The 17,019-nt window shown below is 39.3% G+C and overlaps 1 protein-coding gene across 5 annotated transcripts in view; it reads right to left on the minus strand.

Annotated features, from left to right (window-relative positions):
- FARS2 (phenylalanyl-tRNA synthetase 2, mitochondrial) overlaps positions 1-17,019 on the minus strand; it is a 523,237-nt gene that overhangs the window by 444,092 nt on the left and 62,126 nt on the right. Inside the window, exon 1 of one of the 5 annotated variants that reach the window (XM_053602316.1) lies at positions 2,088-2,136. The exons of the other annotated variants lie outside the window; for them this stretch is intronic. The gene's annotated coding sequence lies outside the window, so the exon portion shown is untranslated. Of the gene's footprint in view, positions 1-2,087; positions 2,137-17,019 lie in introns of those variants that run through there. 5 annotated transcript variants of the gene reach the window in all.

The following is a 17,019-nucleotide window of genomic DNA, read 5'->3' on the forward strand; positions in this document are numbered from 1 at the left end:
TTTAGCATCAAAATCTACATCACTTGTTCCTGCTCTACCTGTGAAATCACCATCAATTACATAGCAGAACTTCTATTCCACTTCATAGCAGAACTGACTATTTTACTGATTATGGACAGTGCTACTGCTGACAAAACTGTCTACATGTATAACAGCTGGGTATAAAAACATACGTGTCATCACTAGAAAGTATATACTCTTTTACTACTCCAGGACATATAAACCCAGTGTTAGAACTTCTGTGCACTAAATTTTTCTCCTTTTTCAGGAATGTGTAATGAATGAAAGGGAAAGTAACAGCCTACAGTGGCAGAGAAAAGACTAGAACCCAGGACTTGAGCAGGACATCTTTCACATTTCTTTTGTGTGACAAACTCCTAACTTGGGCCACACAGAAACTATTTTTAATTGTTCCAAAGTTATTTGCACAGAATTCCCAGATTGCTAAGGGTATACGTAAGTAAAACACTGGTAACTTAGGCGTTCTCTCACTCCATTCCTACACTGTTAGAAAGTATGGTTAAAGCCCACTTGTCTTTCATCTCAGGTATCTTTTTAAATAAAAAGGAAATCATTTCTGAATCACAAACAAAATTTCAGGGGGTAGAGAAGGAAATAAATCAAATTGAGAATAACGACTGCCACTGTCGGCCCAACTTACAAGTTCCTTACTACAAGATAGAAGGCAAAATTGAAGGAAGAAGATGGAATTTTCCTCCAAGAAACAACAAAAAGGATTAACAGAATCTGTACAGAAGCAAGAGAATGACTCCAGGATTTCCATTCATATGGAACAATTTGGTTAAATAATTAAAATAAAATCAGAACTATCACAGAGTCATAATAAGGCTAATGAGTAGAAAGTAAAAATATAAATTTTTAATGCCCCCTTATTTCTTTTATGGTGGCCTAGGGAGCTAGACTCAGATTTTTCTACTAGTTTTTTAATGAGCTATTTAAGCCTTATTGATGATTATTCATAGTCATACAAATTGCCATAATATTTCTACCTTTTAAAACTTCCCTTTCTTGATCTCACCTCCACTATAGCTACTATTCCATTAATCTCTATTCTTTTACCATAAAACTCCTCCAAAGTGGTCTACACTGCTAATTTTTATTCTTCTCAACAGTTTTCTCTCAGACTCATTCCAATAAAAGCATTTTTTCCGCCACTACCAAGAAAACCACTTCTATCTATATCATCAATAACCTCATGTTAGTAAGCCCAATGGTAGGATCTCAACTGTTCATCTTTCTTGAACTTACAAAGACATTTATATACTTGGGTGTTTATAAATCATTTAAAACATAACACATCCAAAACTAAGCTCTTGATTTTGCACTATCCCCTTCAATTTGTTCCTCTCCATCTGATTCGTCTAATGGATCAAGTCCAGAAGCCTGAAGTCACCCTTGGTTTCTCTCTTTGTCTCACACTTCATCTTAAATTCATGAGCAAATTTTGTTAGGGCTACTTTCAAAACATATTAAGATTCTAACTTCTTTACCTTATATCCTCTGCTAACACCCTGACCTAAGACACCAATATCTCTCCTGAGAATTTTTACAATTGCCTGTTCTCCCTGTTTCCACTCATATCGCCCTGCAGTTAGTTTTTCACACAGTTGCAAGAGTGATTTTTTAAAAATGTGCTATATCCTCAGCTCCTAAATCTCTGCCTAACACAGTACAAAAGCAGAATTCTACAAGGCTTGTAGTAACCTACACCCTTATATATAACCCCTTCCCTTGCATATGCATAAGATGGTTACCATCCCCAAGATTTTATCACATTATATGGCAAAGGTGAAAGGATTTAGCAGATGCAATTAAAGTCCCTAATCAATTAACTATATTAAATCGAAAGAGATTATCCTAGGTGTGTCTGACCCAATCAAGGGGCCCTTTATAAGAAGATTTAGGTGGGGCGGTGCCTGTGGCTCAGCAGGTAGGGCGCCGGACCCATATACTGAGGGTGGCGGTTTCAAACCCGGCCCCGGCCAAACTGCAACAAAACAATAGCCGGGCGTTGTGGCAGGCACCTGTGGTCCCAGCTACTCGGGAGGCTGAGGCAGAAGAATCACCTGGGCCCTGGAGTTGGAGGTTGCTGTGAGCTGTGTGACGCCATGGCACTCTACCAAGGGTGATAAGGTGAGACTCTGTCTGTACAAAAAAAAAAAAAGAAGAAGAAGAAGATTTAGGTTTTCCTGGGCTCAGAGACTGGAAGGATCAGAGATTCTCCTGATGGTAAAAGCAAAGACCTATGATGTGAGCTACTTATGGAGGGGTCCATGTGGCAGGGGACTGTGGAAGCCTCTGGGAACTCAGGACCACCATCCTACAATCCCAAGAACTAAATTCTGCCAACAACCAAGTGAGTCAGGACAAGGAATCAAGTCCCAGATGATGCAGCCCAACTAACATGTTGATTTCAGCCTTGTGAAGACTCTTTTTTAAAAAGAAAAGCTATCAGAGGGAAGGAGGGAGGGGGGTGGGGCCTTGGTGTGTGCCACACCTTCTGGGGGCAAGACATGATTGCAAGAGGGACTTTACCTAACAAATGCAATCAGTGTAACCTGGAGGGGAGGGGAGGGCAGGGGAGGGCAGGGCAGGGCAGGGAAGGGAAGGGAAGAAAGAAAAGTTATCTGGGTTGTGGCTAGACTTCTCACCTACAGAAACTGAAAGACAATAAATGGGAGTTGTATTAAGCCACTAAGTTCCTGTTGATTATTACAACAGCAGGATGTATATTCAGTAAATATAGTTGAGTAAATGGTTTCCCCTTCATTTTAAATGTTTTGAATAATACAAGCTACAGGTATCAAGGCTCCCAAACAAAATTGAAATTCTGGTTCAGCTAAGTGGTTATTTTATTACTAATTCACAAGATTTGGTATCCTACAAAATGAGGCAATGAGAAAGGTACATAGTCACATCAATCAATTAGCACATGACAGTGAAGTTCAAATTTCAAAAGAAAATAAAAATAATACAGAAGCTCTTTTATTTTCCTTTTCTATTGTATTATCAATGCACTCTAAATGCATATAATTTAAATTAAAAAAAAATGCACTGGGAATACTACAGCATAGATTTTAAAAAGAAAAATTTATCTATCAAATTGAGAATTTTGCCAGTCCGAAGATGCTATGTGACGCTAAGTGAGGAAGGAAAACTTCCCCGATGCATTTTTAGAATCTCTTAAATAAGGGCAGTGCCTGTGGCTCAAAGGAGTAAGGCACTGGCCCCATATACCAGAGGTGGTGGGTTCAAACCTGGCCCTGGCCAAAAACTACAAAAAAAAAAAAAAAACAGAATCTCTTAAATAGTTTTCCTTTCTTCAAATAACTCTTTCATTTTGGAGTACCTAAAATGTAATGCCAAGTAGGGGTTACATGTTTGAAGAAACTACTAAAATCTATGAAAAAGTAAAAACAAATTTTTGGATATCAGCCGATATGAGATACTCAAGTCAGGAATACGAAAATAAAAACTAACACCACCACAGTCCATTAGGTAGTGGGAACACCACTCAAGCAAACTGCCAATCTCTACCCACTATCTTCCAGGTAAAATTCCTTGTAGCTTCTCAAAACAACTTCTATCACAGGATAGAAAAAACTCTCCCATGGCCACATAAGCAGGTAAATAAAAGGGAAACAATATGCACATATGAAATTGAGTTCATAAAAATATTTCTGTCTCCATTTTGTGTCCCCTATTCCCTCTCAAGCCCCCAAGCAAATGGCTTCTCCTCCCCTCAACAGCTAATTAATGTATAGCCATAGCAACAGCCAGACAAGAACAGAAGATGGCTTAGCCTTGTCTTGGAACAATAGGGAGCTCACAGGGAATGTATAATTACAACGGAGGAGTGAGCATGGGGGACCTTAAAGGATGTGGCGTATCACCGAAAAGCAGCTACACTGCAGTACTTGGGGAAGAATTGAAACAGCTCGTGCAGCAGTATAAGTGGACGCTTTGGTTAGCATTGCTGAAACAGTTTACCATAATCAGAAGTGTCTGGACGCTCCTGGTAACCACTTTGAGCACCTCGTGTAATTGCAGAAGTCAAACATGACTTGTATTCATCTTTTATTAGGATTATATATTGAGTATTACACTTTTGATGCTGCTTTTTCATTTCTTAAAATGCATATACATTTTTTGGCACCCTGTCTACATGTATGCACATATGTATATGTGTGAATACGTATATATGTATATATACATAATCTCATAAATCAATGCAGGACATGTAATAGTGCTGAGAAATTAACTAAGTCATTGTGTAAAAAAAATGAAGTGAATTTATGCCATGTGCCAAAATAGATAGTAGAGAGTTCTATTATATGTTTAAAAAGAAAAAAAATGGGTTTGGTGCCTATAGTTCAGCGGCTAGGTGCCAGTCACATACACCAGAGCTGGTGGATTAGAATCCAGCCTGGGCCTGCCAAACAACAATGACAACTATACCCAAAAAATAGCCAGGTGTTGTGGGGGGCACCTGTAGTCCAGCTACTTGGGAGACCAAGGCAAGAGAATTGCTTAAATCCAAGAGTCTGAGGTTGTTGTGAGATGTCACAGCACTCTACCGAGGGTGACAAAGTAAGACTCTGCCTCAAAAGAAAAAAAAAAAAAAAAAGAAAAAATGGTAATTCTTTAACTGACTTGGGGTTAGGAATGACTACAAAAGAAATACAAAAGCAGTAAATGAAATCAAATGAAAGACATTAATTTGTCCATATGAAAATTTAAAACTTTGATGTTCACAAAAAATAAAAGATTTGAAGTGGTAAAAAAGTAATTGGGGAAATTATCTGCAGTGAATGAGGAAACACATGCATATATTTTATTTCAAAAACAATCTAAGCCGGGTGTTGTGGAGAGCACCTGTAATCCCAGCTACTCGGGAGGCTTGAGGCAAAAGAATCGCCTAAGCCCAAGAGCTGGAGGTTGCTGTGAGCTGTGATACTACTGTACTCTACAGAGGGCAACAAAGTGAGACTCTGTCTCAAAAAAAAAAAAAAAAAAAAAATCTAGCTGGGCACAGTGGCTCATGCCTGTAGTCCTAGCACTCTGGGAAGCCGAGGCAGGTCGATGGCCTGGGCTCATGGGTTTGAGATCAGCCTGAGCAAGAGCAAGACCCCCATCTCTAAAAATAGCTAGGTGCTGTGATGGGCACCTGTAGTCTCAGCTACTCAGGAGGCTGAGGCACGAGAATCACATGAGCCCAAGAGTTTGAGGTTGCTGTGAGCTGTAACGCCAGAGCACTCTACCGAAGGCAACAAAGTGAAACTGTCTCAAATTTAAAAAAAAAACAAAAACCCACATCTGTGCTTTTGAAATAGTTTATTTTTCCATAAATTTATGAGTACCAAATACGTGAAGAACTATCTTAGGTTTTAGAAATACGTGTACTTTGAAAAGACTTAACAGTTTCTAGTTACATGAACATGAAATAAAATCCCAGGAACTTTTAGAAACCATTAGCCTGCCATACCTCAGTTCTTCCATAGCAAGTCTTTCTTATTTTATAGCCCTAAAGTGATATATTTAGAACTAAGGCTTTTTCACTCCTCTCTAAGTGTTCTTAGCAAAAAACAATCTTACCTTTCGGTTGGTTTAAATCCTAAAGGAGATAGTATCTGACAAATAAAAATAAAACACAGTAGGAAAAAAACAGCTGAGAATTTATGCCTCCATGAGTTTTCTTATTAAGTCTTTTTTTTTTTTTTTTTTTTTTTTTTTTTGTAGAGACAGAGTCTCACTGTACCACCCTCGGGTAGAGTGCCGTGGCATGACACGGCTTACAGCAACCTCTAACTCTTGGGCTTACGCGATTCTCTTGCCTCAGCCTCCCGAGCAGCTGGGACTACAGGCACCCGCCACAACGCCCGGCTATTTTTTTGTTGCAGTTTGGCCGGGTCTGGGTTTGAACCCACCACCCTCGGCATACGGGGCTGGCGCCCTACTCACTGAGCCACAGGCGCCGCCCTTCTTATTAAGTCTTAACAAGAGCTCTGTGTTTAGGAAACAGGTCCACTGTCCCTCTAAGCCTGCACTAGAAAGGCAGAAACAGGTCCTTCTAAGTTTGCACTAGAAAGGCAGTAAGCAGGTGAGGCACTCTCAAAGACAAAATATCTGCCCAAAACTAGAAAAAGAATACAGTTAAAAGCTTAGGTTTTATGTAGCTATCTACTGTACACACTGTTTCTTTTTGACAATATGACTAAATAAAAATGAGGTCTATGAAATAGCCCGGTGCTGGGGCAGGTGCCTGTAGTCCCAGCTACTTGGAAGGTTAAAGCAAGAGAATCACTTGAGCCCAAGCATTTGAGATTGCTGTGGGGTAGGACGCTACAGCACTCTACAGAGGGCCACAAAGTGATAGTCTCTCTTAATTAAAAAAAAAAAATGAGGTCTATGTTTGCATATCAAATGTTAACTATTTTGCTCTTTCCACATTGCTAAACATTTTATACCCTGTGATTACTGGCCACACAATTTCTCCAAAAACTTAAATGTCGAGAAATAATGAAGAACTCTTTAATAACACTTTTACACACCCAATATCATTTGATAAAGTACTACAGAAAAATAATTTACATCACAACTAATTACTAATTGCTCAATAACATGCCCATGTTCACCTAAAAATATTTGTTCTGAGGAAATAATTTTTGAAACAGTTTCTATCTGAATGATAGCTATGTAATTAATTGAATTAATTCTTGACTTTAGTAATGGGTCAAGAAAATAATATCTATATGTGAGTGCAGGACAGAAAAGAGGGGGAAAAGTTCATCCATCCAGCTTTCAGGAATCTGAAGAAGAAACATCAACATCAAGCACCCTACAATTAACCATCGTCTTTCTCTGGTACTTGGTCATTTCCTGTTCCCATTTCTCTTCTTTCCTGTCCTCTTTGGGGTGTGGGCTATAAAACAGATCACAAAAGACTATATGGGGGCAGAAGTAAAATGAAGAAGGGGTGTTCAAATATATAAGTCTCTGAAAACAACAAAAATCCCTGAAGTGAAGACACGAATTTGGAAGTGGGAAATCAGACACCTACACCTTGCTAGAGAATGGCCTTGCATGTCAGGGAACTGACAGTTACACAGGTCAAATGTCGCACATGCACGAGAAGCCAAATTCAGTCCCATCAAGTTAATAGGAATGATCAAATCATCACAGAAACCATCAAAGGCAATTATCAGATTCTAAACTTAATTCACACACAGAAAGCCTTGATTTTCAAAATAGAGCTTGCTTTGTACCTAGAGATAGGAGGCAGTGGACAGGGGTTCCACATAGCCACAAGAAAAACATGACTCATCTGCCAAAACTATACACTCTAACTGAATACACTTTTTATTCCTTGGGAGATTATCATTTTATGTTAAAAAACAAATGAGGAAATATTACAGATGAGAAAAAAATCGTAATTTTTAAAGCATGAGACCTATTAAATATTTCATATTTCATACTTTAGACCATCGTCTTTAAGATTTCTCAGATCGTCAGGTAGGATAGGAACCAGATGGACATTCGCTAATCTCTAGCATTAGTGGTTTCTCGGTGTAAAATCACTTATATACTTCATTATTCTAACATTGCTGCACCATGAGCACTGCTCAGGTTATTTACTAAATGCTCACTACACATCCAGAACTACGCTAAGCTCATTACACCCATTTTCTAATGGACCCATTGCTAGCATGTCTATAGAGGAGGTTATTTTAAGTCTACACTTTTTAAAAAATGTTACATATTATTTATTTGATGCATGCCTTTCAACAAGGGCAGCATTTTAGTAGATATAGGGAGTTGGACTGGCAGAGTTCAGACCAAAAATATAAAATAGATATTGCTACCTTATCTCACCTTTAACAGGCTAATGAACACAAATTAAAACACCAATGAGTCTCACTTGATTCTGAGACAGTGAAAGAATTTCTCTACTATTTAAATATATTCACATACCAGTCATGTAAGCCTAAATACAAAACCAATCTTCAATACGCTTTTGAGATGGCAATTTATCATCTTTGTGAAAAGTTGTACATTACTAATCGAGTCTAATCACATCATTAGAAGTAGAAAATAGTGTTAGCATTTACTGAATTGGAATTACTGTCAAAATTCAAAAAACTGATCACATTCGTTTAGCCACAAGCCATTCTTATTTAAAACAGGACTGACCAAGAAAAAAAATTCCATCACTCATCCATGATCTGAGTTCTAGTATATTGAGAACAATTAAATGGTGACACTCATAAAAAAGTCATGGGACACTTTGTAATAAATAAGGCAGTAGCCAGTTATGACTGATAAGTAGCTCTTTTGAAATAAGCTATCAAACCTGCCCTTTCTGCCTTCTTCCTAATGCCGGGAAAAATCATTTTTGTGCCAGGGATAAACATTTTAGGGTTCACCAAATACTCCATCAGCGTATCCTCACCCCAGGGGATATCTTTGTTCTAATTGGCATCTGTGTAAGAGAATCCATAGAAACCAGGGAATTTGGCCCCACCTTGTACTGCCTCCCTTTTCCATGGTGTGGCACTGGGCTTACTCCCAAACAAAAACTTTCATGTCTTTCTCAACATTACCCACATTTTTTTGTTGTTGTTGTTGAGACAGAGTCTCACTTTGTCACCCTCTACAGAGTGCTGTAGCGTCGTAACTCACAGCAACCTCAAACTCGTGGGCTCAAGCAATTCTCTTGCCTCAGCCTCCGGAGGAGCTGGGACTACAGGCACCAACCACAACACTCTGCTATTTTTAGAGGCGTGGTCTCACACTTGCTCAGGCTGATCTCAAACCTGTGAGCTCAGGCAACCCACCCACCTAGACCACCCAGAGTGCTGGGATTACAGGTGTGAGCCACTGCACCCAACCAACATTACCCACATTTAATTCTCTCTTTGGTTGCTGACAGTACAAAGGTTCACACTTGGAAGCCAGATGTCCCTCTTTCTAACCTTTACAGTAATAAAATTCAACTGTTATAAAAAGGTAAACATCAAAAAAGTAAACTCCACTGGCTCCTTTACCTCCCTATAGGCATGTTTCTACATTATACAATCCTACATACGTATATGCACATACACAAATGTGTATACATGCCCATGTCCCACAGACTTAAACACATGTTGGCACACTGCTCTGCATCTGTTCCTGACAGTTAAGAATGTGCACTGGTGACCTTCCATAGTAATAAAGTATTACATACACATCTACTGCATTCTTGTAAATAGTGCACAGGATTCTAGCCTACGAAAGCCCACATTTATTTAGCCATTTCCCTACTGATGAACTTCTAACTTCCAATATTTTACGAAAATAACTCTACATATCTTTGCGTACATATGCAGGCCTTTTTAGGATAAACTCCTAAAAGGATAACTGCTAATCAAATGGTTGATGTATTTTACATTTTAACAGATATGACCAAACAGATCTCCCAAGAGGTAGTGCACCAACTCCCATCAACAATGTATGAGTACCACACTCCCTACATCCTTTATAACACTGTACATGATTAAACTATTTTACCTCTATATTGACAGTTTCAATAAAATAAAATTACTTACACTAAATGACGTGAGAGTACTTTTTCAAAAAAGTTCTACTTCACCCTGAAATACTGTTGTTTAAATCACCATCCCTGATCTCAAAGATGTTAAAATCTATAAAGCCAGAGGGCCATCATATTCATTAAGAAAAATATAAATACATTTCTAAAAGGGCATATGATTAATAAGAGGACAGCCATCATGTCCCTTGGAGGTTCAGGAGGAAGAACAGCAAATGTGGAGCATGCTACAGAAGACATTTCTGGAAGAGGTGAGGCTACAACTAGATATTTAATGATGAGTGAAGTCTGGAGAGCCTGGAACAAACAAGGAAGAAACAGCACATGATGTACAAACAAGAAGCACAACAGCGATGTTCAAAGTCAACACAGAATTATGTGGCCAGGTGCGGTGGCTCATGCCTGTAATCTTAGCATTCTGGGAGGCTAAGGTGGGCAGATCGCCTGACTTCAGGAGTTTGAGACCAGCCCAAGCAACAGCAAGTCCCTGTCTCTATTACAAATAGAAAAAGCACCCCGGCATTGTGGCAGGTACCTGTAGTTCCAGTGACTTGGGACGCTGAGGCAAGGAGATCACTTGAGCCCAAGAGTTTGAGGTTGCTGTGAGCTCTGATGCCACAGCACTCCACCCAGGGCACGGAGTGAGACTCTGTCTCAAACAAGCAAACAACAAAAACAGAATTACGTGGTGCACTACTGCTATAACACCTGGCTAGGAACTGCTCAAAACAGGCCAGACAAGAGAATCAAAACAGTGACCAAAGAGTACATTTTCAAAAGTAATAATGGTCAAAAAGAAACATCTAAAAAATCAATTATACTCAGAGACCACAATTCAAAAAGACAACCGCCTCTGCTCTAGGTGAATATATCCTCAGTAAAAGGCTCATTTCCCAGCAAGATGGGACTTTCTTCAGACACGTCCTAGAGACTCCATAGAATTTCCTTGAAAATATCCACTTAATGTGATGGCATTGCTCAAAGTAAGTTAATGAAAAACAAAACTACGGCACACTCACTTCATGTTTTATAATCTTTCCAATTACTACAGTTCAGTCATCAAACCACAGGAAGCAGCATACTCTAGCAAAAGAAAAGGCTTTGAAAGAAACAGTTTTAGTTCAAATTCTGACTTTGGATTACTAGCAAGTCATTTAACCTTTTAAAATCACAATTTCCTCTCCTGCAAAATTATCATAAATGCAATGCAGACAAAAATCAGAACACAAATGAAGCACTGAGGAGGATGCCTGGCACAAATCTTTCTCCTCTTCTTCCTATCTATTTCAAACAAGGTCAAAATAAATACTATCACTCATTTGTTGGCTGCTTCCAGATGTATTAGTTTTCTAATTTCACTGATGTAACTCTATTAAAACAGTAAAAAAGTATTTGGTCAAGACAATTCAGAAAGCAGAATGGTATACTTTAGTGATTACTGATACCAAGAAAAAGTTTTATAGATTAAATTCAAGAAATTATATAAGAAAATCAATAACAGTATAACATTCTTGATTCGGCCTATAAACCTAACAGCTGAGTCAAATAAGAATAATTCATTTTGCTCAATAAAAACCAATTTATAGTATCTGCTCTTCTCTATTCCTTACTACTGAGCCCCTGTGTTTTTAATGCAGTTCATCCCTTGTCTTGATTCTGATCACCCTTCCACATAAGCATTTGCTCCATTTACCCTTCACATATTATCACTAACCTCACAAGCACACTATCACGTACTGTATACCAATAAGTAGTGTTGAAATCACATATGGCCCTTGTTCTGTTTCCTCTCTGGCTCTCTAACAGCTTACAACATTGGAGTATACCTTCAAGTGCATGAAAAGTAAGTTCTCTGAGTGAATATGGTTTTAAATAGAGCAACTGATGTTAAGCTGAGTAGCTCAGTTACTTTAGGTATATCATCAATCATCAAAATCAGCCAAAAACTGCTACAGTAGCATCTTCCAAACATCACATAAATAAATCTGGTAGTTTCTTAACACTCCATGCTTTCAATTAGCCTTTCTATGGCTCTGCTCATTTATTTTTTATAACCATACAGTTTCATTGATTCTTAGCACTTCATATATTGGCAGAAAACCACCAGCCTAATATCATGCATTTATGCAGTGCTTTCAATTAAGTCATTCTGGAACCTCCTTAGCATTCTGATGAAGATGACGTCGATCTCCTGGAGTGTGGGTGGCTTAATTCTTCTTTGTATTTCTAGCACCCAGCCCATTGCTTGCTGCATATTCAATACTCAGTATTCCTCACTGGAGCAAGCTGAGAACATATCTCCAAAGTTGCTCAGTCCTAGATTCAAATCGTTGCTTGGGTACTTCCCAAATTTAACCGAAGGCCTGAGCTAATCCAGTTGTCTCTCAGAACTTTAGTTTCCTGTCTGACACTAACAGGTATGAGGAATATCTACTCCATGGAGTTTCTGTGAAAACTAAATGAAATAAAGTATTTACAGTGACTAGCAGAGCAGCTGTGCCATGGCACATTAGGGCTTAAGAAATTGAAGCAGGTTTTCACTAGCCATGTACATAACCTCAGTCAAGTTCTCTAGATCGTAAATGACCTAGGTAATGTCAGGCAGTAGGTCCAGAGCAATGCTCTCTTTAAGACAGTGACCATAGAGGGGTGGCCCTAGACCCTAACAAACAGCAAATACTCTCTGAAATTCACGTTGACTAGGCTGAAATATTTTCTTTTTTTTTTTTTTTTTTTGTAGAGACAGAGTCTCACTTTGTCACCCTCGGTAGAGTGCCATGGCCTCACACAGCTCACAGCAACCTCCAACTCCTGGGCTGAAACGATTCTCTTGCCTCAGCCTCCCGAGTAGCTGGGACTACAGGCACCCGCCACAACGCCCGGCTATTTTTTGGTTGCAGTTAAGCTGGGGCCGGGTTTGAACTCGCCACCCTCGGTATATGGGGCCGGCGCCTTACCGACTGAGCCACAAGCGCCGCCCGGCTGAAATATTTTCTACACCTGTCAATGTTAATGTCACTCTTCCTTTTGGACTCAACCCTACTACAATCCAGTAATAATTCCAGCTGAGATGAAATTAGGACAGCTAATCCTGAGTTCACCCTTACATATGTCCTTCCTCATATCTAAGCTATGCTATTCCACTAATGGCCCTAACATTATCACAGGAACTAGAGATGAATGTGAACAGTACTTCAAGCTAACTTATATGGTCAGACAAGAAAAAAATCCCAGCCACCAGAAGAACAGTGTTATTCAAGCTCTTATCTGTGGCCAGGGAATCCTAAGAGGTGTAATTCAGAAGACTATACATGGGGGATGCGGGGACATTAGAAAGCTCCCAGAGACATCAGCCATAGTGCCAAGTAATCTTTCATTATGGATATCTAAATACCCAGCACCCTAAAACTATATAACTCATCACATGAGCATAAAATTTCCTGGAGGCCACCAGTTCGTCAATTATTTCCTATTCCATAATATTCCTATATATGTTTTAATATAAATAATTTCTTCGTAGGCTGAGTAAAATTAAAACTCCACAAAGATGTGCTATATTTACCCTACTATCCTGTACTATGATAGGAGAGTAACACCCCACCTACTATCCTAAGAGCCCTCTTGGGGACCTGTAACCCAGTTCGAGAAACACAGCTTCCTCTTAACATACATCACACTGAGTCAAACGGAGTTACCAATACAAAAGCAGAATAGGCTACATCTCCTCTCTCATGGAACTTAAGCCCTACTTCAGGATATAAAACCAAAAAAAAAAAAACAAAAACTACATGGCAAGGCAGTGCTTACTCAGTTAGGTCCCAGAGATGTCCAAAAAAGGGGAAATCACAAAGAAGAAAAGTGAGGATGAGTAAGATATAGAAAAGCAGAAGACACTACACTACACTGTGAAATAATAAAAAATAAAAATTTGGTCATTGTCCCAGGATCCTCACAAGGAGCTCCTCAAACCTTTGTACTACCTTGAATGACAGGGGTAAAAAAAGCATCTTTTGCCCTAAAATTTAGTATTTGTCCCGTTTCTGACAGAGATCTTCTAAATCTCTCAGAATTTCCAGGAAGATTAACAGTGTGTTTTGTTCTAATGAGGCCACTTTTAGCAGGCCATCAGACAGCTTCAGGAAGGACACTGGTCTCCAGAAAGACCAAGGCAAGAATTGAGAGTTAGAACTTTAAGCCCTAACCCCTGGCTTCCAAAAAGGGGAAAGAGGCTGGAGATGAAGGCAATCACTCACAGCCAACAATTTAACCTATCATATCTATGTCATTAAACTTCAATGAAAGCTCCTAAACCATGAGTTTCAAGGAGCTTCCCGGCTGGTGAACACATCCACGTGCTAAGGAGGTGGCGTGCCAGGGGAAGGCCCAGAGGCATAACACCCCCCAGACACCTCACCCTGTGCGTCTGTTCATCGAGCCCAGTGTTTGTCAACCTTTTATATCTCACAGTACACTTGAACCTACAATTAAACTTCCATAGCACATTTAAATTATGTTGATCAAAAAAAAAAAGCATAAAAAAATACTTACTATATCCTTTGAACTTCTTTCAAAAAGAATTTAATTAATGATCTTTAACATTTTTCACAGCATACCTAAGATCCTCTCAGGGCACACCAATATGCCATGGCACACCAGTTGGAAACCACTGCTTTAGGCTGGTCTTGAGTAGTATCCTTCATAATAGTAAGTAAAATGCTTTCCTGCGTTCTGTGAAACATTCTGCCAAATAACTGAACATGAGGAAAAAGCCAAGGGAATGCCCAGTTTATACCTGGCTGATAAAAAGTATAAGGGGGAATGTGGGACCTGCAATTGGTGGCTAAACTGGGAGCAGTCTTATAGGACCAAGTACTTAACCTGTGGGATTGGTGCTAACTCCAGAGAATGTCAGAATTGAATTGTACAACACCCCATTGGTGACCGGAGATTTGGTTGATTGGTTGGCATGAGAAAAAATAGCCTATTTGATGTCAGAAGTTTTATGGAGGAAATAAAAAAAGCCAGCTTAAAAGTGTATCAATCATGGTAGGGCAACAGCATAATCATTCCACAAACACTGAAAATTTCACTCTAGATTTCATCCACATACATAATTTTGAACCATCACTATAACACTGGGAGAAACTGAATAAGGTAAACCACATGATTTATTTTACAAATTGGTATGTTACATTAACTTTAAAATATTGCATCTTGTGGTCTACCTCAAATTACAAAAGAATGGCCTATCAACTGTTTATAAATTGGTTGGTAGCCACATATATGTATTTTTTTTTCTTTAAGAAAAAATGTTCAGCAGAGAGTTTAGAAATCAATCAGGCCGCAGAGTAACTGAAACATCGCACTCAGAATCTACCCACTACACTATACAGGACAATTTGGAAAGGTATAGAGACAAGAGACTTCCTTCCCTCTAACTTTGTAGCCAGGGTACTCCCACTGCACCTCTGGTAAATGTTGATAAAGGCATGTCTAGGACAGATGTGTAAAAAGAAAAGCTAATTAGCACAAAACTGGACCCATTTGCAATAAGTTAATGTCTCTATTATTAGAAGTCCGGTTAACAGCAGAAGGTTCTAGACACTACGGCTACAGTGGAAAAGTTATATACCAAAAGAATGAATTGCAAGGTGTTCTTACTAAAAGATTCCTAACTCAATAGGCTATGACATTTTTAAAGCAAACGGACAAAATAGGAGGCATCAGGATACCATAAATACATTGCCACCAGTTATGGTTTAAACTACAAAATAAAACTAAGGAAAACATGTAGTTTTAGTGTATTTCAGAGATGTCATGGACCAGAGGGATAAGCTCAGGAAATGGAAGCAGGGATTGCCCACTGTCATATGGGAGCTCTTCAAAACACAGCTCAACCAGAAAACATGGGTCTGTCTCCTGAACTTCAAGCTGTCCATCTTTCATGGCATGACACTACCAACACAGAGGCTCATTTAAGGCACTACGGCTTTGTACTTTGATTAGGAGATGGGTTATCACTATATGGCCCAGGCTGCTCATGAACTCCTGACTTTAAACGATCCTCCTACCTCAGCCTTCCAAGCATCTGGGCCTATGGAAAGCCCCAATGTATTAAAAATAAAAAATAAAAAAAAAAGAATGTCTATCTTTATATCATTCATTTTCAAAACTCAAGGGGAAGTAGCACTGCTTGGAAAGACTATAAAATTATTCCTTAGACCAAAATTATCAAAAAGGCCCATAATGGATGAGGAAGAAATAATCACAAGGGACTGAGCAATGCCTTGCTAAAATTCAAATAATTTCCTACCTTCTTAAAAAGAAAAAAGGAAAAGCTAATATGTAGACTTTTCCCAATTTATTTTCTTGGAATTTAATTAAGGGAGAAGGTGGGCACTCATTAATGCTGACTGATGCTAGAATGTAGTATATAAATGGATATCTTGATTTAACAGCAACAAAAATAAAGGGTACACATTTAGTCATTTCAGATCTGTTAAGATCAGTATTTTCAAGGACTGCAATGAATAGCATGAACTTCAAGTACTATTTTACTATTTGAAATAGAGCTTCCTGGCTCAGCACCTATAGCTCAGCAGCTAGGGTGCCAGCCACATACACCAGAGCTGGTGGGTTTGAACCCAGCCTGAGCCTGCCAAACCACAATGACAACTACAACCAAAAAATAGCCAGGCGTTGTGGCAGGCGCCTATAGTCTCAACTACTTGAGAGGCTGAAGCAAGAGAATCACTTAAGCCCAAGAGTTTGAGGTTGCTGTTTGAGGTTGCTGTGGTGTCACAGCACTCTACCAAGGGCAACATAGTGAGTCTCTGCCTAAAAAAGGTAGGGAGGGAGGGGAGGGGAGGGGAGAGGAGAGGAGGGGAGGGGAGGGGAGAGGAGAGGAGAGGAGAGGAAGGAAGGAAGGAAGGAAGGAAGGAAGCCTCCTCTCCTTGCCTGATCTCTGAAAAGGTAAAATTTCCCCAAATGCTACTGAAAGTCAGCTATAGAAATCAGTGTTCAGCATGGAATTTCAACATCAATGTTGGTGGGACCCATCAAGTGGGAATCAACACAAGACCAACAGCAGAGCAGGCTGAGCAACCCCTTCCCTGGTCTTCAGTGGTCCAGTGAGGAAGGCTGTGGTCTAGTCACTTCAGGGTAACAGGTAAGAAAGAAAAAGAGGAAAAGTAAACTCAGAGCTGCAGTCTGCAGTTCTGCAGGTCAAATGCTGCAAACCCTCAGGGCAAGATTCAAATAACCTAAAAAAATCTACATGACTTTTCTATGTGTTTCAACTCTCTCTAAGCCAATTTGACAAACAATGTAGACTTCTTGTTAAATAACAGAATTAATGTGAAATAATAAACTATGTTAGCATTAGCATGGAGCATTAAAAATGAAAGATAGTA

This window comes from Nycticebus coucang, chromosome 9, assembly GCF_027406575.1.
Source record: "Nycticebus coucang isolate mNycCou1 chromosome 9, mNycCou1.pri, whole genome shotgun sequence".
Lineage (NCBI taxonomy): Eukaryota > Metazoa > Chordata > Mammalia > Primates > Lorisidae > Nycticebus > Nycticebus coucang.